We start from the raw sequence: 22,551 nt of genomic DNA on the forward strand, positions 1-22,551 counted from the left end.
GCCAAGCTTACCTTACCTAGCTCTGAGGCCTCAAACACTGTACAAAGTTGGCACCTAGAAACAACCATTTGAAATACCACTACTGTAAACACAACACCTTCCTAGGTCTCCATAAAAGGTTTACTTAAAGGAGAACTAAAGTGTAACTAAAGAATTAGGCTACAGATGTTGTACATTATGTTTTGTGCTTCTTCCAGCCCAAACCAACCACAGCCGTTTAGCAGTAAAGATATGTGTCTCCAAAGATGCCCCAGTAGCTCCCCATCTTCTTTTCTGCTGATTCACTGCACATGCTCTATGCTGCGGTCACTATTACTACATGGCAGCACAGAAACCAGCGCAATTAGCATCAGAATTTAATAATCAGCCTTGTAGCATCAGCTTATATTACAGACAAACCTCATTTTCTGCTTGATAATTTGTGACGACCCCTAAGCTTCTCAACAGCTGCTCAGAGCCCAATGAGTATGTGAGTGACACAGACACTTTCCAAGATGGTGATCCCCTGTGACAAGTTTGAAGTTCTGGATCATTGCTGCCATTTAGAAGCTGAAACTTTAGGCTGGTGCAATCAGTTCAGTATATAAAATATGGCATTTGTAGCCACATTCGTTTTTAGGGTTTAGTTCTCATTTAATACTGAGCAAAATAGAAAGAAAGGCACTGATCTGGCCTCACAGTTTGAGAAACAAGGTGTAAATTAATAAGCTATTAAACGATAACATGACGGTATTTTAAACATGGAATGTTTTAGATTTTATTCTTGTTCTTCAAACAGGTGGTCATCCTAAACTTTTGTCACTAATTTCTGCTGAACATGGTATTAAATGACTAATCGGTTTTACAGGTTAATGAGTTCATACACCTATATAAAGTGGATTCACTGTTTAGTAAAACGTGTAAGAGATTAACACAGCAGTTATGGGGTTTTTGATAACCTAATATAAAACAGGACCCAAAGAAAAGGCATTTTATCTAATGAAAGAAATTACATTCTTAGCAACTTAATATGCATTAAGTCTTTTTAATAGCTATAAATAATTTCTAAGTCTATCTGCAATTAAAAGCAGTATCTGTCCTCTTTCTGTAACACTCTTCCAATAAAGACTACATTTGCCCCAATTCCAATGATTATTTATAGGCCTATCAATCAACTTTTCAAAAATGAAGGTTTATTGGAAAGCTGCTTAAAATCTCCTTTTTTTTCTTTTCATAATGAATTTTGGAGTTTACAAAATCTAGACAGTTTTGTGACCTAAATATAGAACTAATCATGTATCTAATTATAATTGTGATTTCCTACAAATTAAATATACTCTTCTGATTAGGAGCAAATTTAAAATTGAACTACCTTAACCAACATGCCAATCTATCTTGGGTTCCAACCTAATCGTTAAGAACCTTTGCTCTATAATATAAACATCTTTGAAAGCAAACAGGCACCACATAAAGCAAATGAAACAGTGGATAATAATATTGTACCATAATGGTAACTTGATACAAATTACAAACTCACAGTACTGGTATAAGAGTTGACTGCTGATCCATAACTTCTGTACACCTCAGAGGGAGCACATTTTACACATGACCAACCTCAGGTTTCTGAGCATGATGGATATTCAATAAATCGGTGATCAGGAAGAAACAAAAAGGTCACTTACCTAAAAGGAAAAAGAGAAGGGAAAGGTCAATAAGATGTTACATGAAAACAAATCTATATTGTGCAAATGACGCTGGCAGCTTATTGCCTAGAAATTCAAATCACAATGTATAGGTTTCTGTTAATAGATAAAATATACTATACTCAGGGAAAAGAAGCAATATTCTCTCATTTGTTTTCCCATATGTTATATGATATGTTAATGTACAAGCATGTATGCTTCCATGAACCCCATCATGAAGATGCCTGTTTTTCATATAATGTATTAGGTCACCTTGAAACTGCTAAAAGGGTAAATTTAACAGCTACTACTTAGAACTTGTCAATTCCTATCATGCAAGAAAGAAAATTCATTGCTAGAAGGCTTATTTTAGTATTGCATCCTCCAACAAAATCAATAAACCTGGAACCACCCTCGTTTTGGCAATATAAAGTCACATCTAGCTGGCCATGAAGTATATTACCCTAAACAGCATTCAATATCTCTTCCTTTTTGAGGAAAAGTGGAAAAGAGGAAAGGATTACAGATATCTCTAATCCAGACTTTTGAAATACCTGATACAGCAATTATTTCAGTCAGATATGAAAGCCTTATATCAACACCTGTAATGTTTAACTTTTCAGGTAAGAACAACTTCTATTTCACTACATGTCATGTAAACCTGGTTTCCCAATGATGCCAGCACCTCTTCGTGACCGCTGAGCAAAAAACCATAGGATGTAATTTCGCTTATGGTGTGATTCAGCTTTGTGCAATTTAACCAGATACATATATCTTAAAAAAGTACATTATTCAATTGCTCCATCCCAAGACCAATTCAGGATATATTGTGAAAAGAATCAAGTGCATGTCCAGCTTTATTCCTACATTTCATAGGACCTTCTCCATGGCAGCCAATAGTAGCTGTGAACAAAAAGGAGTGTCTCTACTGTGCAAAGGAAACAAACCCGAGAGTCTGCAACCTAATAGTTGCCTAATTTTAACAGGGCTTTCCATAATATTCACATATACAGAAGTAAATGTTTATATCAGAAAATACACCAGATATATCATGCACTCCTTTTTGGGCCAAGGAAGTAATTTAACATCCTTATCACTTCCTGTTATTCTTGACATAGTAGACTCCAGTCTCCTGTCACACAATTAAAGAACGCAGAAGAAAACATTTTCCCACCGCAATCTAAAAAAAGACCATGTATCTCAGATTAAATGCAGCTCCTTCCATACATATTTGCTAATGTTACAGTAAGAAGATACAATCTGTGGTCCTTCAGCTGTTAACTGGTTTTAATGAAATGCTAGAGAATGCTTATTCATGAGTATAGACAAAATCCCTACTAAGTGAAAATTGGGGTATATATATTTTTGGAATTACAATTATTCGTTTGGAATCAACATTATGTTCGAATGCATACAGAAAATGTTTCTTAAAACAAATGCCGCAAGCCCTGTGGGCTTAACAAATCAATCCATATCTCCACATCACCGCAAAGGGTACGGGTACACTCATTTTTTACATCACAGGGTGTGGCTTTCTGTTTTTCACTATTGGTGTCATGGAGCCTCATACAAGGACATGCATACTGTATATACAAACTTAAAAAATCTGACAGTTGGGGTTGACAGCTCTGGTAATGAAGGAAAAGCATAAGCAATTTCACACAGCCAAGGACTTTAAACATACATTGTCTAACATTTATACAAGTCTGTGTCTATCTTGTCTGAAGTCTCCCAACAAAATATAGTAGTAGTTTACGAAGAAGGCACTATCAAAAACATTTGCCCCAGTATTTCTTCTTGGATTGTAGCACCTATAATGCAAGTCATAACATTTTCTTAAAGCCATTCTCAATTCATAGCACATTTGCTGCAGCGATAAAATAAAAGAACAGGTTTATAATGGGCTTCAATCAATATAGTAAATTCTTGTCTTACTGGACAATACAGTAGCAGTCTAGGATTCAGTGTTTTCTTGAAAAATAAGGCTAGGGGCTTGGCAATTTACCAGTGTAGGCGCACGTACAGACTGTAACACAACAAATCTCTGCCACTAATCTAGGTTATCTATTTTGTGTTTGACTTTGCTGATAAAGATTTGAATATTTAGATTACTTCCTCTAATCTCTCCATAAGATCAACAGAGACGCTAACAATCAAATAAGGAATAGTCTGGCAGCTGAGGCTAAAAAAACCAAGCAAATCACAAAAAGCATCAGGAGATCCAGATCAGCAATAGTCTCAAAATCCAATTACGAGGAAAATATATTAGTAAACCCCTTCAGATAGGGACTAGCAACACAATGCAATTATCAGTATCAGGAGAACTGCTCTACATACTTTTAGAAACCACTTAAAAAAATTACCACTACGTTGGCTCTGACTGTAACACAGTTTATTCATCATTACAGCATAATGCCAATATGACCACATTGAAAACCCCTCTGCTTTAATGGAAGGCTTTTTCAGACTTTTTGGCCTCTTTTTTTTCTTTGTGGTACAAAAAGTGTTCAGAGAACCCCTAGGTTATAATAAGATTACAATTTCTAATATCATTTTAACAATCACACTACTCTAGTGTTATGGAGTATCAAGGCCAGTAAACAAGTACACATCACTATGAGCATTGAGTACACCTATAAAATTATATAAAAAAAATGTCAGTTGAAAAAGAAAAGCTTTAAAGGGACACTAATATGTGCCACAAAAATGCAAAATATCAAGAAGATTTTTGCTCCCTAAAATGCTGGGGAATTCTCATGGGGGTTGCCCATGAATATGTCACACAATAAAACTCAGTAAGTTACAATAAATAGATAAAAATATTTTTTAGACTTTGGTACATATTCTCATGAGATGCCAGCCTTTTTACTACTAATAGTTAGTGCAGACACCATCTCGTTGGAATAGGACTGCAGCATTAACTGCTAAAAAGCAGCAACAACTTCCTACTTTAACTATTACTTTGTTTTCCCTGATGCAAGGCAAATACAGAAAACCTTTTAAACATACTTATTTTTGGAAAAAAAATGGTTCAGCTCTTAATGGGAAAGCTATTAAACCTATATTAAATCATAAGCAGAAGCTTGATGGTGACAGTTTGGTGGGAGAAACCTGGCTGAAATCCCAGAGCTGTATTCACATGGCAGCTTGCAAGGCACTCTACTTTGTGAAACCACAGCAGACTGTAAGCTCATACTTGCAAGCCTTCTCCTTGCTTACCCTGTAGAGTAAGTTAATATGAAAAAAAGTAATATTGTGTGATGTGATCAGGCAAACTGACTTATTGCATAGGAATTAGGGATGCACCGAATCCAGTATTCGGCCTTTTTCAGCAGGATGCGGAATCCTTCTGCCCGGCCGAACCCGAATTTGCATAAGCAAATTAGGGGTGGGGAGGAAAATCACGTGTGTTTGCATATGCAAATTAGGGTTTGGTATTCGGCCGAATCTGTCACAAAGGATTCGGGGGTTCGGCCGAATCCAAAATAGTGGATTTGGTGCATCCCTAATAGTAATTGCCCTCAGTTTAGGAAAATATGTCACAGTGCACTTGTACACTCAGAACTCCTAAATGAAGAGAGAATGAAGAGAAAAAGATGCTGAGAGAGGAATAGTGAAGAATAACTTGGTTATTTCAGAAATGGTACAGCATTTTTAATTGATTGTATTAAGAAAGTTTCTTATTTCAGTATGATGAAGCTAATATTAAATTTTCATTTTCGTGATTTTCCCTTTAATAAACATAGTGACTTTGTTCTGGCCTGAAATAAGGCTGCAGTGGAGAAATGACTTAAGAGGATGGCTGAACTGATTTGTCTTTCAAATACAATCAGGATTAGTACCCACACTGACTACTCGGATTGCTTTCACCCTTCCTAATAGACACACATGCTTTTCTAAAGAAAGAACTCAAGTGAAAGATGCCTGGAACGAAAATGTGCGGCTGTAGTAATGAAGGCTAATGCCGAGCATGGCAGCAGTGTTCTGAACAATGTAAAATTCCAGCTGAGGTCAGAAAGACCCAGACATTCCATGCCCTCTAAACACTATGCTGCCAAAAGAACAATCAAGAGCACGGGAAGAACTCTCTCTCTCCTGTAGCTAAAATGCAAAATTACATCTTCCTTCAAACTCTTGCTGCTGGTTGGGTAGGTTTGTGGTAGAGTGGATCTTTGCACTAGCACATTTACCTCCTAGTAATGGAACCCTGAAACGACGAAGGGGTACGCCCCCGAAACATTGTGTTGTTGGCTTAACATTAAACACGGGAGGAATCCCTTGAGCAATTTGTGTGTGCTGGAGTTAATTACATTCACTGAAGTGTGGAGAGGCCATCCTCCTATACCCCAAGCACTGAGAGGCCAGGCGTACAGGTGCAATCTTCTGCCTAAACGGGGAGACCAGGAACATTGCCCAAAATCTGATAACTCCCGACTTCTACACAAGTCAGTCCCATTTCATGCTGGGTATTGTAGTCTTACATTAAACTTGGCTGTCTTCAAATTGAACAAAAACGACATTACCCAATATTGGGAGGTGCAGGCTTGGTACATTAGGGCAAGATAAAACTTTGTCTGATTTCCAAAGTACAAACCAGCCAAAGGCCCAAATTCGTACCTTGGCTAGTTTGTTCTTTCAAAACCCACCTGGGCTTTAAATTAATAGTCTAATTCGGCTGTAAAACTGCCAACCTGGCAGCCTTGGACAGCAGGACATCTGACTCTGTCTGTCAACGCCTGTCAAATTTATAGGGCAATATAACCCCTAAATCTAATGCCTTGCCACTTCAGAATTTCAACCCTATAGCTGACCGTATGTGAACCCCAAAAGATTTACCTGCTGTCATTTTTGTGCATTCTGTTTCTAAAGCTTTCTAAACTTACCTCCTTATGGGGTGCTCCTGCATTACCTGCCAATTTTTCATTGAGAACCTTCACATTTTATGATCAATGATGTTGCCAGGGGCTGTAATTCCCCCATAATTAATAAGTAATGTAATAAGCAGGTTTAATGAAGGTTACATTAGGTGTTTTGCTGTTAATCAACTGGATGGCATGCTTGTTGATCTTCAGCCCAGTTGAAAAGCACACAAAAATTGCCTCCTGCAGCATGCTCATGCACTGTCACTAATTTTAACAACTAACTGGTGAACTCATCCAAAAGAAAATCAGTAAATTAATAATATACATAAATATTTGATATCTCAATTCCTAATATGACAGAAAAATATTTTGTTGGGACAGCATTTAGTTAGCCCAAGCTGCTCACTGGTCCATGTTTTCATGTATCTGCAGCCAAATGCAATATATGCAACATAATGGCTTTAAAAAGTATGCTACTATGCTAGGGTATTTCCCGAGTATATGCTTTTCCTTTGTCATTCTGATGCACTCCTCAAATACAAACCTGTTGTTACAGAAGAATCATTCACACATATTTACTATAACAGATTCCGTTTCTTTCTAGAACAGTATCTGACTTCATTCAAATTCTCTGCATATTTGAAATAGCACATATAAAGTGGAAAAACCATACCGACAGAGTCAGAATGGGTCCCATTTGGAGTTGTATAAGTCTATGGAAATAAAATTTTAATTAAAATTGCCAAGAAAATTAATACCTGTACGATAAAACAAATAAGTAAACAAAAAAGGAGATTTAATGCTCTGCTGTTAACAGATGCTCTTACTGCTAAAAAAAAAGACATTATAACAGATTAAAACTAAACTGTGAGTACAATTTATACAATTCTTTGATACTGCAGAAAATATAAAAACAGCTGTTTTTATTCTCTCCTTTTGCTCTGCCTTTTTCTTCCACAGGCGAGAGCCATGGTGCATATGTCTGTGTTTCTATTAAAATTATAAGCAAATTGGAGAGACAACAACATTTGTTCCTATTCATACACCTGCCCTAATATTTGATTTGGGTTGTTCCACACCAAATGACTAAATGAACAATTAAATACTAGTGTCAGCACTTTGTTTGAAGCTTGAATTATACAATCTGACCATATATGTGCTTTTTCATTCACAATGAGCAGAGTTGCAATACAGTTTTTGAATTTTTTACTTTGGTTGCCACTGAATAACAGGTTCTATATCTGTACTGAAATGTAGACAATTGTTTAAATTTCACTATTAGTTTTTATAACGAGTCATGCTGATAAGTATATAGAATAGAATGTGGAACCAAAAAAAGGCAACTAAATGCTGTGGCACTGTTCACTGTTGCTTGACAATAGGCTTGCACAGAATCTTTCAAGTCAGCATCATAAAATGCAGTCTAGGAAAGATATAAATCAAAATGCATTAAAGATAAGGATATTATTGATAATATTCCAGGAACAAGTTTGGTTTATGTGGATTTTTCAGTACTAAAAGGGACTATTACAGCAACAGCACGTCCATTTATCCAGATGTATAAATTACTAATGTAAATTAATGGATAGTTCAAGCCCTTTGGTTCGAAAATTTTAAATTATTTAAGATGAAGTAATAAAAAATCCAGAGACCAAGACAAATGAGAAAGTAAAATCAAAATGCTACAACTGTGCCAGTGTAGTGTCCTTTTGGGGAGGAGAGTGTTTCATTATTTTCAGATATCTGGTTAAAGCGTGATGTGTTCCTAAAAATAATAAAGGGATTATTACTCAACAAACTGTTTATTATAAATCCCTATAAATCTTAACTAAATGTGGCATGTACTTGGTAATATTGCAGTAACACGACAATCTTCTTTCGTGGAATAGTGCCCTGACAAACTGGTAGTGGGGTGCTTCAAATTTATCAACTATTTAATACTGGCTCCTTAGGGGTCAGTTTTTAGCACTTACTGCCAGCACTGCAACCAACTTTTCTCTATACTTGCCAACTAATAATTGATATTGAGGCCTTTTTACTTCTAGCCTCCACAAAGTATAGAAAATTCTTCCATCATTAGTCTAGTCACAGTAAAACTTAGTTTCCTAAAACTGCAGGCAAATGTTTTCTTTGGATTTAGTTACATGGGACAGAGCAATAAAATGATACTAGGTTCATTACCCAAGTCTTTCTTGATTTAATTGCCTATATAAATTATGCTCAGATTTATTCTCCCAACAAAGACAGATATGTACTGTAGGGCTTTTTCATTGTATCTGCAGTAACGTAACTATCCTCTTGCTAGTCCACCCCCCCAACACGCGTTTTCCTTACCACATTTGCTGCTGAGTGGTCTCCGACAGGCGCAGAGGGGGAGCAGGCCCAGGTGCAATTGCTCCCCATGTTCTCCCAGTAGTTACGATGCTGTATATCTGCAGTTAATACTCCAGAAAGGCCAACAAGACTGACTGAATCATGGCATACCCCACAGTTGGTTATAGAAAAAGAATATGATTCCACAAATAGGTATTTTTTACAAAATAGCATTGTCAACCAATCTAACAACCCTGTTGCTAAAATAATGGATTCCTGTATATTGATTTGTGAAATAATGGTGGGCTTTAAAAGAAATAATGATATGAAAATAAAACTTTATTTCTCTTATGTACCAGGGCATCTTGAAACTGACCACTATGTTAATTTCTTACCCTGGTGATTACTTCTATAAAGGAAAAGATGTAAATTGAGTTTTTCCTTAAAGGTGTTTGAGTTAACTTAAAATGGCCACCGACGCAAAGATCCGATCGTACGAAGCAATATACGATCGGACTTTCCCATCTCCCAACCTGCCACTAACCATTCAGATCAAAGTCTTACCATTCCGACCAAATAAAGTAGTTAAAGAACAGATCAGCCGATGTTCTGCCCCTGACAGCAATCGTACGATAGACAAAGCTAGTGAAAGTCTCCCACTGAAAATCGTACGATCGGCAATACAAGCAGAGATATTACCCGCAGAAGACAGAAATTTTCTAACCTGTCCGATCGACCGATCTCCGTCGGACGAAAAATGACGGGACTCTACACACAAGTACGATCTTACGATGAGATCTTTGCGTCTATGGCCAGCTTTAGAGATAATGTAGAGAGTGATATCTTGAGACAATTTACAATAATGAGTTCTTTAGCTTTTTATTCAGCAGCTCTCCAGTTTGCAATTTCAGCAATCTGGTTGCTAGGGTTCAAATTACCCTATGGGATATGAATATGGGATAGCTTGAATAGAAAGAGGAGTAATAAAAAGTAGCAATAAAAATAAACATGTAGCCTTACAGAGCATTTGATTTTTAGGCCTCAAGCACATGGGCAGATTCGGGGAGATGTAGTCGTCTGCCAAACTGCCTTCGTTGTGCCTGCCGCCTGCTATAATGACAAAACGCTAGCGCCAATGCACTCACGGCTCTTCGATTTCCGAAGTCGCCCAAGGTTTCCTCGTCAGGCAACTTCAGAAATCGAATCGCCGCAAGTGCATTGGTGCTAGCATTTTGTCATTATAGCAGGCGGCAGGCACGGGGAAGGCAGCTCAGGGAGATTGTCGCCCCCAAGAAGAGGCAATGAGTCGCCAGGCGACTAAATTTTCCAGAATCTGCCCTTGTGCTAGCTCCCTTAGATGGGGTCAGTCATTTGAAAGCTGGAAAGAGTCAGACGAAGAAGGCCAACAATTAAAAAACTATAAAAAAAGAAAACATGAAGGCCAAATGAAAAGGTGCTTAGAATCCACCACTCTATAAAATACTAAAAGTTCATTCAAAGGTGAACCACCCATTTAATGGAACTTAGTGTGCAGGAAGCAGACATTAGCGGAACAAACCTGTTGGTGTGCCCTTTGCCTAAATTTTTCCTAATTCCTGATCAGAGTCTTACCACCTACACTAATATACAAGTGATCATTGTAATTATGCTGTGATCATCCTTCTTAGCACTGTGTTAAATATGTGTGTCTACTTGCCATTGTTTAGAAAACCTGCATTGAAAGTAGGCCAGCTACAATGCTTATTTGGAGAAAAAAAGAAAGCTTTTAACTGGCATATATCTGCTGGGAAACAGACCCATACCAACTTATGTAGATATACTCAGCAGAATGCATTTGGCTATCCTTATGCAGATAATATATCATGATGGTCTGCTGTGTGTTGTCCAACTGCTCAATTAAGTTTTTAATTAAGTTACAGGCAGATATTTATTTACATAGCAAAAAGTTGCAGGAATTTGACTAGATGCTTCCTTTAGCAGAAGACAAGGCAAATCAAATCTCTCTATGCAGTTTTCTGCTTTCAGTTGCACTGTTCAGCTTTAGTCAAGGAACATGAGAGAATACAATATGGCAGATCTATATAAAGTTATCATTTATGAAGGACTCAGTTTTCTATACAGACACGTGCCTAGGGCAGTGCTTATGGAGGAAGGCCTACAATGTCTTGCACAGTTGCACTATTGTTTAATCTGAATAGGAGAAGAAGCGGGTAAGGGGCCTTGCCTAGGACACCCAGGAACCGGCATGTTCGCCAAAGTACTCTACAGAAGAGTTTATACAAATTGAAAATCAGTGAAAATCAGTGCTAGTGGACACGGCTACTTTAACAAAGATATGCCAGTAATATTTAGAAAGTGGTGCACAGGTGATTTAATGAGTTCTCACTAAATGTCCATTAATATTAATGTAAAATTACCTCAGCTTGGAGTTACTTTTGGATGAATCGTTTGGGCAAGTATTTTTTAGAAGTGGTGCAGGCTATGATTCTAATAACCGTATCACACTATTGGAGTTATCTCTTCACCTGTCCTAAGGTCAGATGTTTGATGGGGCATATTGATCATATGAACTGACAAATGTGGAGGGGAAGCTGGAGGGCTGACTTAACACCATCTAATACTGACTGTACCTGTGACCACTACTAACCCCAGGTCTTTGAACTAAATGAGAGTTTAAGTACTTAAGGAGCATGCTTTTGAAACTAATACAGCAGGTAAAGAGGGCCCAGCTCATTAAAGCTTACAATGTAACATAATTCTATTTTATGTTTTAGCCTGAATGATTATTCTTACTTTGGGTTTATACCCTGTCAATTCCTGTTCACGGACAGAAAAGCTTTCTCTCAGTATTTATTCAAAGATACAGCAGATCCCTTTGGAATAATATAATATTCCTTTGTTTAACAGCACATCATAAATCAAAATATTCTATTGCATGCAGCATTATTAAGGCTCTGGGTAATCTCACTTTATTTTGCTTATGAAATTTACTGATTTAATCACCAAAGGCATTTGCTTTCTCTTCCTCTAAGCATCAATTTCTGATCATCCGCACAAGGGTAAATTGAAGTAAAAACACAGTCATATCCAAGGTAAGGCAATATTTAAACCAGAAACAGCATTTCCCTATGTAATAAAACTTTTTTTTTTATTCTGTGATAGGGCTACAAAATGCAAGGTTTTTGAAATCCACATTAGGGTGTTAAAATAAATAAAACATTTTAATAACACAGCCAATGATTATGTGAACATTTAAATGAACAAGCCGCTGTGGCTCCAATAAGCTCCATCATGTTTTCAGCATGACCTATGCCCAATGTGTGTGTAAAATGAGCAGAAGACAGGGGTAGCCCAAATATTATAAAGCTTAATTGCTGAAGTGAAAAAAATAACATAAAAGCACTAGTACCCGTAAGGCGGGTATTCCGATCATATGGTTTGTAACTAAAAAATAAGTATCCCCCTTAATAATTTTTTTTTTTTTACTTCCAATTAAACATAATAGTCATAACGGGGTGAATATGTGGTTCTGAATGAGTTTTTTTTTTTCGATTCTCAAGTTAATTATGCAGCACAATATAGGTCTGCTTTAAAAAATGGATAAGAACTACAAACCAGAAGCAACTTTTGTCTAGGGACATTAGTGTTCAATCAGATTTGCCATCCTATATTGCTAGCTATAGGCTGAGTGAGGCTAGCACATAGTCTATTACACATATTCTTATTGGGACTTATAGCCCCTCAAATACACTGTTCAACTGTCTGCTTTCCACATGAAACAAAATATCATGTATGCATGTGAGACAACAGTGTGAAGAGATTGGCCATGCCAACACAGGAAAACTTGTGGGGATTACATAAATCAGCAAACCTGTTTCCCTTTAGTAATTCTCAAAATGCATCTCTATCATAGAGAATAGAGGGAGATTACCTTCAAGAAGATGGAGGGCTGTAGGTTGACTAAGCACACAATGAACCTATTTAAATAAATATTTTTACACAATTCTCATCTCTGTTTTTAGATTTCTTTTACAAAGGCAATATTTTATGTTTTTACAAAGATGAGCAAAGCCAACACCTACATAAAAGGTCTCCTGTAACACAAAGGGCCCAGGGCCAAAGAAAATTATATTATACTAGTGCTGGACTCATATGAGTCATGGGAAGGATTTGTCTAACTTTGATTCACAGACAGGAATTCAAATTTTATTCAGGAAAAACAGTTGTAATTAAAAAGTGTTCAGACTTACTGTATTTTACATCACACTAGCAATGCATCAGAGATTAGAGAATGGCACTCCTTTCATCATGGAAATTATAGGTATGCCTAAATTCCATCCAAGTGATCGTGCACGTATTGAAATAACTTCCCAACTCTCAAACTATTTGTACTTGACCACAGGGCATAGTATTTCTAACTAATTACAACTTTGAACATCTTTCCAGCAGCCAGAGATAATATATGTGCTGACACAAGGTTTCACTTATCTCAAGAGGAAAACACTTAACATTCATGGATTCCTTGATCTTAAACCAGCACCATTATGTAATAATCTGATGGCTCTTAGCATGTTGGAATGCTTGGCTGACAATAGGTACAAGCAGACAGGAAAAAGTCTCTCTCAGGGTAGAAAACGGCAAAACTCTTTTACTACAATGCAAAATATTAAATAAAAACAGCTCCTGTAAGAGGTATTTTTAAGGGTGTTGCACATGGAGAGATTAGTCGCCAAGCGACCATCAGTGGGATGGCATACGTATTGCCTCATGAGGAAACTTCGGAAATTAAGTCGACGAGTATGCCATCCCCCCAAAGAATCACATTCTTGCTGGTGGGAAGGCATTACAGGGAGATTTTTTGCACGCAGTAGCAAGATTTGACGGTTGCCAACTAATCTCCCCGTGTGCCACCACCATTAAGCGGTTGTTCACCTTTCAAACACTATTCAGTTCAGTTGTTTTTAGATTGTTCACCAGAAATTTAGACTTTTTGCAATTGCTTTGCATTTTATTTTTGACCGTTTTCAAAAAAAAAAAAAAAGTTTACATCTTAATGATCCTGGCAGGTGTTTCAGTCTGGCAGCTCAGTAATTCAGACGCAAGTTCTGATCGGTTACAATTTGCTACATTAGTTGCTACATTTCTCAGCAGCATCTGTGCAATATTAGCAAATATAGTATCAATTATTACATCTGCCTAGAGCTACACTTCAATATTAGAAAGACAGTCAGCTAGAAAATACAAAGTAACTGGAAAAAGTCTTCATTTTTGGTGAACTACAGTATCTGAAACTAACTGAACTGAAAAAAGTGTTGGAAGGTGAACAGCCTATATATCTCCATTAGTGTTAAACTATTCTTAAATAAATTCTTTAGTCAAATGTATTTCAAAAGATGCCATTTGTACAAAACATCTACATCTGTAGCTAAACAAACATACATTTTTGGTATCATGCTTTTTAGCTTTGATTCTTGCAATCCGAAAGGAAACAAACACTTTATTGTTATGCTCTCAATTCACAGACATGGCCTCTGGCAGTGAAGGGATTAACCTACAACGCAGGTTCTGTATGAGTAGAGAGTGACTAAATCCCCCAAGAGCTTTCTAATCAATAAACACATAATCTAGCAAAGCCACCTTATTATATTGTGCTAGGAAACCTATAAAAGCATCAGCAGCAGTAAAAAAATGTGCTAATAGAGTATATTGGAAAGGTTTTCACTAAACGTGTAAAGGCACCTACTTCATTACATAAACAGCGGAAAAACAAAATATACCTGCTGCTTATTTTCTGCTGTGTTTTCCAATACAGAGAACCCCAGCTGGAGAGAGCGCCTATGGGCCTCTGCCTGCCCAAAGGCTCCACTCACTTCTTGCTTTCAGCATTCTATTACAAGGTGGCCCCAGAATATGCAGCATATGGTGTGCAGTGTAGAAATGTAAAATCAGTATATGCCCTGCAGCATAAGGTCACAACTCCCAGCATCCTTTAATTGTAGTTTACTACAGCTACAGAGCAATAGCAAATTTGACATCCCTGCATTAGTATTTTGCAGAAGATATGCAAAATATTAATGCATTCTGTATTCACCTGGGTGAGATGAACCCAATTTGTGCATCTCATTTATATTTAAGTGTATTGAGTGGAAATAAAGCCATTCCTTTTACAACAATAACAGCACCATTTTAAACAGGTATGCTGCTGTTATCATTTTGTTCAACTTTATCCATTGCAAAGCATTATGTCAGCAACACTCATATAAATAACCGCAAACATGTAGAAGAATTATTTTTGCACATAGTATTTTACCCCCACAAGCTTCATTGTCTAAAGAAGTTTATAATTAGGATGTTATACTTCCATTTTTTTCAGGGATGCCACACTTATAACATCCCTGAAATCCCTGAATATCCGTGATGTCACGGATATTAAAATCTGATTTGTTAACAATCTCCCTTGTAGTTTTGTGAAAACATTATCTATTTCACATCTGTTACCAGGTATCAGGTTATGAATGCTAATCATCCACCTGGATATAATAGTTATCCAGTGGGTTAATAAATGTAATGAAAGGCCATTTAGCAACTGCCTCAGGACTGTGCCCTTCTCAATGTACAACATGTGAAAACAGTAGATGCTATATCCAATACCAGCTCCTTTTTGATGAAACCTTGATTACACATCATAGTAACACTAATGGCTATTTACTATCTAAACGTGCAAGATTGGCATGTGTCATCGGAGATCTTTCCCTGTAAATGGCACAGAAGAGGCAGCCATGGCAAAATAGGCATCAAGTATATATTTCACTGGTGCAAAAAAAACACGTTTATAATTTTATATTTTGCAAAGAAACACATAGTTAACTCCTAGTCAATAAGAGGTGTCAGTTTTGAAGGCTTAATCACACCTCTGTAGGCTTTTATTTTAATAGTGAGAATGAATCAGCATGTTTCCGAAGGTGAAGCATGGCTAATAACTAATTAAAAATTATGTTAAAAATAATGTTTAATTTCCTTTCTGGATTGTTCAATAAAGGACATAAGTTAACACATCTCTCTAAATAAAACCGCATCCTGAGATTAAATCCATTTATAACAGGTATTGAAGATCAGACAAGCAAATCTATGCAAATGTCTCTGCAGAGTAAAAATGGGGTGCACAGCAGAACTTCATGCAGTAAGGAAGGTTATGTGTCCAGGATTCTTGGGATGCTAGGTTTGGGCCACAGCATTCATCAGCTTAGCTTTTTAAAGTTGCCCCCTGCTTGTGAAGTGTTAATTCAAGTGAACAGATTTGAGAGGCGACAGGTGATTTGAATTGTCTCTTAGTTTTAAAGGCAGTAGATTAATCTTTGAGAGCACCCCACGGAGATATTCAGGCTTCAGAGAATATTGACTGCAACCTTCCACTAACAACACAGAGAAAACTAGATAGAACATTCTTTAGCAAAACAAAAGTGAACCGTGGCAGAAGGCAGATTCATTTGGATACAACCCTATTCCCTGACTGCCTGGGAGTAGGGACATAAGAGAGACAACATTATCTCGGTTGCCTGCAAAGCTATCGCCTCATTCCTGAATAATGATTTAATCAAGTGAACTACTCGAGAATCCGGGTTAGAAATCTGAGGATATTTCCAAGCCACGGAAACACATTTTCTTTTCCAAAGAATTGACTAATGATTGTTGGGTAGCCAACATATGAAGTTCTTTCTGCTGCCTTGGCGTAGGGCAAAGAGTTTCACAAGTCAGATAACATGATCTGGTATATGGCAGGGTTTCATTGGGGAACTTGCAGCATGAATCAGGTTTGTGTGGCTGGAATGTTTAACGGTTAATAAAGGACATGGTCATGGTCTGATTTGTTTAAAATGGCAGACCTGTCATACAACACAGCTTTCTTGTATATATATAAATCGTATTTGACTGGGAGGGTTTTGGATTCACCAATAAATTCTTAGCTACCTCTAAAAGATTGTAAAATGAATGCCTGCTATACATTTGGGGATGAAAAAATAATAATTTGCTGTGCATTTCCCTTGCCAAGGACTTTCTGTTGAGTACAGGTCTAAAAAAAACAAAAAACAAACAACAAAGGGTTTGTGCAGCAGTAAGAGCATTTTGTTGAAACAGCAACTCCAGCATAGAAGAGTTTAAGCTTCACAGATGAATCGCTCTGACATGCTTAAATCTCCTGTAGTTAACACTCTTTCATTCTTACGAGGAAGACGACTAGCATACAAACTTAATAACAACATGAATCACTGGCACACCACCCGCCTCTGTGCACCTGTGAGCTGGATGATGTGAAGCAAGAAACAAAGAAGAGCTTCACAACATCCTCAAAGTACCCTGATCAGGGCTTATTTATTATATATAAACCTTCGACTGAATGATCATATTGTGGACAAAACAACCACATATTTGCACAGGAAAGGCAATAATTCAAGTGCTAAGTAAAAGAGCAAAGAACAGCTAAAGACTATATGCCTATATATACCAGCACTTTACACATATACATGCTAGGATAATACAGCAGGTGATCCTGTCCGGTGATCAATGAGTGACGACATGGTAAAATAAGTACTGTTTATATGATATAATTCTTTGATAAGTCACTAATTAAGATACTGTATAAATTATCAATCAGTTATGCTTCTGTTCAGAGTGTGTAGATCTCCTTTAAATCAGATGAACTATTTCCTACAAGTTATTTGGCCTCATAAAACAAGTGTATGCAATTGTTAATTGCCAACATTCCAACATTTTCCAATACTTATTTATACATTTGCTACAACTTCTGCTTTTTATGTATCTGAAATTATCAAGGTCAAGAAGATAAAAGCAATTAAACAATCCAATACAACCTTCTCTATTAGATTGTTAGCCCTTGTAATTGAAAACAGGATGGTGATCAATTGATTTCTTCTAACCGTAACTCTGTAAACGGATGCCAACCAAAACTAACATCTAACAAGCATTAAACCAAAGCCAAGATGTATGTGGATCCCCTCTTTGTTCTTGCTTCAAAGATTTTGAAATGCACAGTATTTGGCAATTTGCAATGAACTTAATGAGGTGACAGCTAGCTTGCTACTCTGTCCTTGAAGCCTACTATCCACAATAGCTAACAAACACTTTGGTAATTATCTGGAAGCCCCATAAACTCAACCTAATTTGAAATCAGGTTTCCATTAGTTCTGTGATCCTCAAATAACAACTGGATTCCACCTATAAAAGAACCTGTTTCAGACATGATAACATTAGAACACAGCTAATCAAATTTAGAAACTTCCTGCTCACTTCAAGAACAACAAAGGTTATGCTAAAAAGGATTGTCAATGGCATCTGAATGCTGTAAAATATTAAGAATAATTAGTATATATGTATACCTTGTATGTTGTGTACTTAACTTCTTTCAATCAGCATGTTACATATATTAGTATATTAAAGAAACAGTTACAACAAAAAATGAAAGTTTTAAAGTAACATATAAGCATGCACTGGTAAAAGTTGTGTGTTTGCTTCAGAGAGTAACACCAAAAACTGAAAGTGTATCAAAGTACTTTAAATATCATCTACTGTTGCTGTGCACTGGTAAAACTGGCATGTTTGATTCATAAAGACTACTATACTTTATACAAACAAGCTGCTGTGTACCATTCAAGCTGAAAAAAAGGAGAAAAGGCACAGGTTACATAGCACATAACAGATAAGCCCTGTCCAATACAATGGTGTTTTATCTGTTAAGTGCTATGTAACATGTGCCTTTCTTCTTTTCTCCAGCTTGAATGGCTGCCCCATGGCTACACTGCAGCTTGTTTCTATAAACTATAGTAGTCTTTATGAAGCAAACACGCCAGTTTTAGCAGGGCACAGCAACAGTACTTTATATTTTAATTACTTTGATATACTTTCATTTTTTGTTGTAACGGTTTCTTTAATATACTAATATATGTAACATGCTGATTGAAAGAAGTTATGTACACAACATACAAGGTATATATATATATATATATATATATATATATATATATATATATATATATATATATATATATATATATATATATATATATATATATATATATATATATATATTTTGTTCCTTTAAAAACAGAGTCGGAGGTACCATAAACTGAGGAGTCCGAGTCAAAGAATGTATATACTGACTTCAGAGCCCTGCACAGAAGCATGAAGCTACTACCACCATAAATCACTGTAGGTACAGTGTTTTTTGCATTTTTTTGTGTGTTTTTCAGCATGTTTACTGCTTTCAACTTTGCTTTCAAAGATTTGCCCGTGCAATGTGGACACTGAATTTCATGCGATTGTGTTGCGCCTGACTCTTGCGCACTGCACCAGATTAGTCTGCATGGGTGCTTCACCGTAAAGTAGGTGCACTTGCACAGAATAGACTATTTTAAAAGTCTGTCTGATGTTTGGCATGCAAGTGAGATCTTTGTCCGATTCTTTAGGTGCAACTGCGCTTTGTGGATTGACACAGGTTGCTGAGGGAATCCTCGGGCTATTGTCACCTCCTGACCAGGCAGCAGCTCCAGGGTTCCCTCAGTGTTGTCCATCAAAAGGTGCAGCAGCGCACATTTTGGAAAGGAAAGGAGGAAAAATTGATTTTCGCTGAGCGCACCTATACAGAACTGTGCAGAGTGCATTTGGACATAAAAACCTCACTGTAGGGAAAATGCAAATTGCAAATGCATCTGCAGACATAAATGAGCCCTTATGTATCTCTCTATGTAGGTTGCCATCATTCTAACAGGTACATAACACAGTAAATTAATCGCTAACTTGAACAACAAGAATCAACATATCTGAATCCCCACACCCCGCGGTTAAGCAGAGTTGAAATGTCCGCTAATAGACATTGTTTTTTACGACCTATCCTGGAAGCATTCCGAAGGATTTATGCCCTTTGCATTTTGAAGCTAATGGCTTTATATTTACGATCTGAAAGCGAAGAGATGGAGGCAGACAGCCATGAAGCTTGGCCCATGTTGCTCTGCACCTTCCTCTTCATTTTAGAGAGAGAAGGGCTCCCGGAAGACATAAAAGACACTCCCATTTTTCAGTCATTTTAATGCACATCTAAGGAGTACATCAAATATTCATTAGTGAATGTTTTTCTAAAAAAGAAAAATGGCATGAAAAATGTTTTTATTCCCATGGATACATTGCAGTTACTTACACCAGAGGTTTTCCTTAAACTGCTGACCACTAATTATCCCATAGTGGGGCTTAATTATAAAGAAGCAACATTGGGAGAAAGGCATTACTAGTGAATTAGTAGTTGGAGTGAACTGGTTAAATGTATTTAGAATCAAGATGTTACAGGGTGGCTTACATGTGAAAAGTAAAGTGAACAAATCTACAAAGGAGTCTTGATTATAAGGTAAGACAGGATGGCACTGAAGGATGAAAAGCTAGCAAAAATCGTGTGTACGCCTTTAGTCTTATGAACACAAAATTCCGTGACCGTGAAGTTTATAAAAGTCTATGACACATAAGCCTGCAACTGTTCATGTGACATATCACACTGAAAGATATTAAGTGAATGCTTATTTGCTTTGGGTATGGGGTGAACACTCCATAGTAAGTACACTGTACAAAGGTGACATTTTTAAAGGAAGAGTATAAAACAGCAAAACAGATCTCATAATTATTTATCCATTATGAATAAAACTAAATACAGGGCAGCTTATGAATAACTGCCCTTTTGGCATGAAATGCTACACATTAGACAACCCTTGGACAGGGGTTCTTTGTGACGAGACAGCATTGTGATATTTTTTGTAACTTTATACATATACTTACTCCTTAGGAGCAGATATAAACGCTATTTTTGTTTATTAAAATAAAGGGCATCACTGAAATCACTTCTCTGCCATGGACAACACTATTGCACGGGTACTTTAAAAAAACAATTATTAAAATTAAGTTGTTATTGTGTTTGTGCTGAAATGCATTGTGTGTTTCCAGGTATTCATGTGGCTTTTTCATTTTTTTTTTTTTTTAATTTTAAAAAGCACCAGTTCTTCCCTACTGACATTGTAGGTTAATTTATCCATTATTGTAACTGGCTTAAATATAGAATATGGCAAAAGTTTGGATAATTTAAAATAACTTTAGCCTTATGAATATTTTACCTGGGTTCCTTATTATAAGGTTCTTTGGCTAACCTAACAGGGCCGAATTTACAAAGTAGATGCACCGCAACCAGATAGACCGTGTCACTGCTTGTCGCCACCACCCGTGCAAAAGATTTAAAGAGACATCAATTCTCCTGTGTGTCTCTAGTGCTTCGGAATCAACTCAGATGTGACTGAGCAGCATGATTAAGCTGACATACATAGGCTCAGGACTTTTTGGCCTTCCCACAAATCAGGGGAGTCCAGAAAATACCAAAGTGTACATTTGCTGCCAGAAATCACCTCAGTGTGTACACTGACCAGTGGATTCAGGCACTGTCATTACATATAGTGTTAGAAGCAGAGTGGGTATTTTTAAGTGTTTGCCATAAGCTAGCCGAAACCTTGCTAGAAGTTTGATTAAGGTGTGATGTGGGGTGAAAACTTTGCAAATGACTGCAAGGGAAGCTTTAACTGAAAGCTCAACAACCACTGCCATGAATTCAACAAGCACAAATAAATAAGTGATAAGGAAACAATATAAAATGGAGCATCTAATTAAATAACATTAGCAGAAGTGACAGGTATAGAGGGGGGACTTCTGACCACCACTGTTTTCTGCCAGATGAAAAAAAAAGTTCACTATGCCACATATGCTATAGTTCTTAGTCAACTACAGTAGAGAAACATGTCCACTTTCACCTATACAGAAAATAAATTGGGAGGCCAAGTTGTATATGTGATAAAACTATATTTACTTTAAAGGGATACTGTCCTGGGGATTTTTTTTTTTCAACACATCAGTTAATATTGATGATCCTGCACTGAAATCCATTTCTCTCAGATTCTGTTATATTTAATTTTAAAATCTAACATGGGGCTAGACATATTGTCAGTTTCCCAGCAGCCCCAAGTCATGTGACTTACTGCAAGTTGGAGTGATATCAACCCCCTTCCTCTCCACCTCCAGCAGCCTAACAACAGAACAATGGGAAGGTAGCCAGATAGCAGCTCCCTAACACAAGATAACAGCTGCCTGGTAGATCTAAGAACAGCACTCAATAGTAAAATCCAGGTCCCACTGTGTCACATTCAGTTACATTGAATAGGAAAAAAACAACTGCCCGAAAGCAGTTTCATCCTAAAGTGTTGGCTCTTTCTGAAAGCACATGGCCAGGCAAAATGACCTGAGATGGCAGCCTACACACCAATATTACAACTAAAAAAAATACACTAGTTGCTTTAGTAATGAAATTTGATATTGTAGAGTGAATTATTTTCAATGTAAACAGTGTAACTTGGAAATAAAAACGACATCATAAAAATCATGACAGAATCCCTTTAAAGTCGATTTACATAGAATCTAATTGAGATACAAGGTATACATTTATTTAATGCCACATTCAGCTGAATGTAGAGCTCTCTCAGTACAACAGTTTTATTATTTAAGATATTAAACATTCATGTTTGACAATATTTTAATAGGATCTTAGTCTGTGTACTGTTTTTCTATAAACTCCGGTTTTATTTTTTTTTTCTCTTTAACAAAGTTAAAAGCAAAACCTT

The 22,551-nt window shown here is 36.8% G+C and overlaps 1 protein-coding gene across 3 annotated transcripts in view; it reads right to left on the reverse strand.

The window, feature by feature from the left end:
- Positions 1–22,551, reverse strand: part of unc5b.L (unc-5 netrin receptor B L homeolog) — a 110,373-nt gene that overhangs the window by 61,820 nt on the left and 26,002 nt on the right. The gene's annotated exons all lie outside the window — the stretch shown is intronic.

The sequence above is a fragment of the Xenopus laevis genome, chromosome 7L (genome assembly GCF_017654675.1).
Source record: "Xenopus laevis strain J_2021 chromosome 7L, Xenopus_laevis_v10.1, whole genome shotgun sequence".
In the NCBI taxonomy this organism is placed as follows: Eukaryota; Metazoa; Chordata; class Amphibia; order Anura; family Pipidae; genus Xenopus; species Xenopus laevis.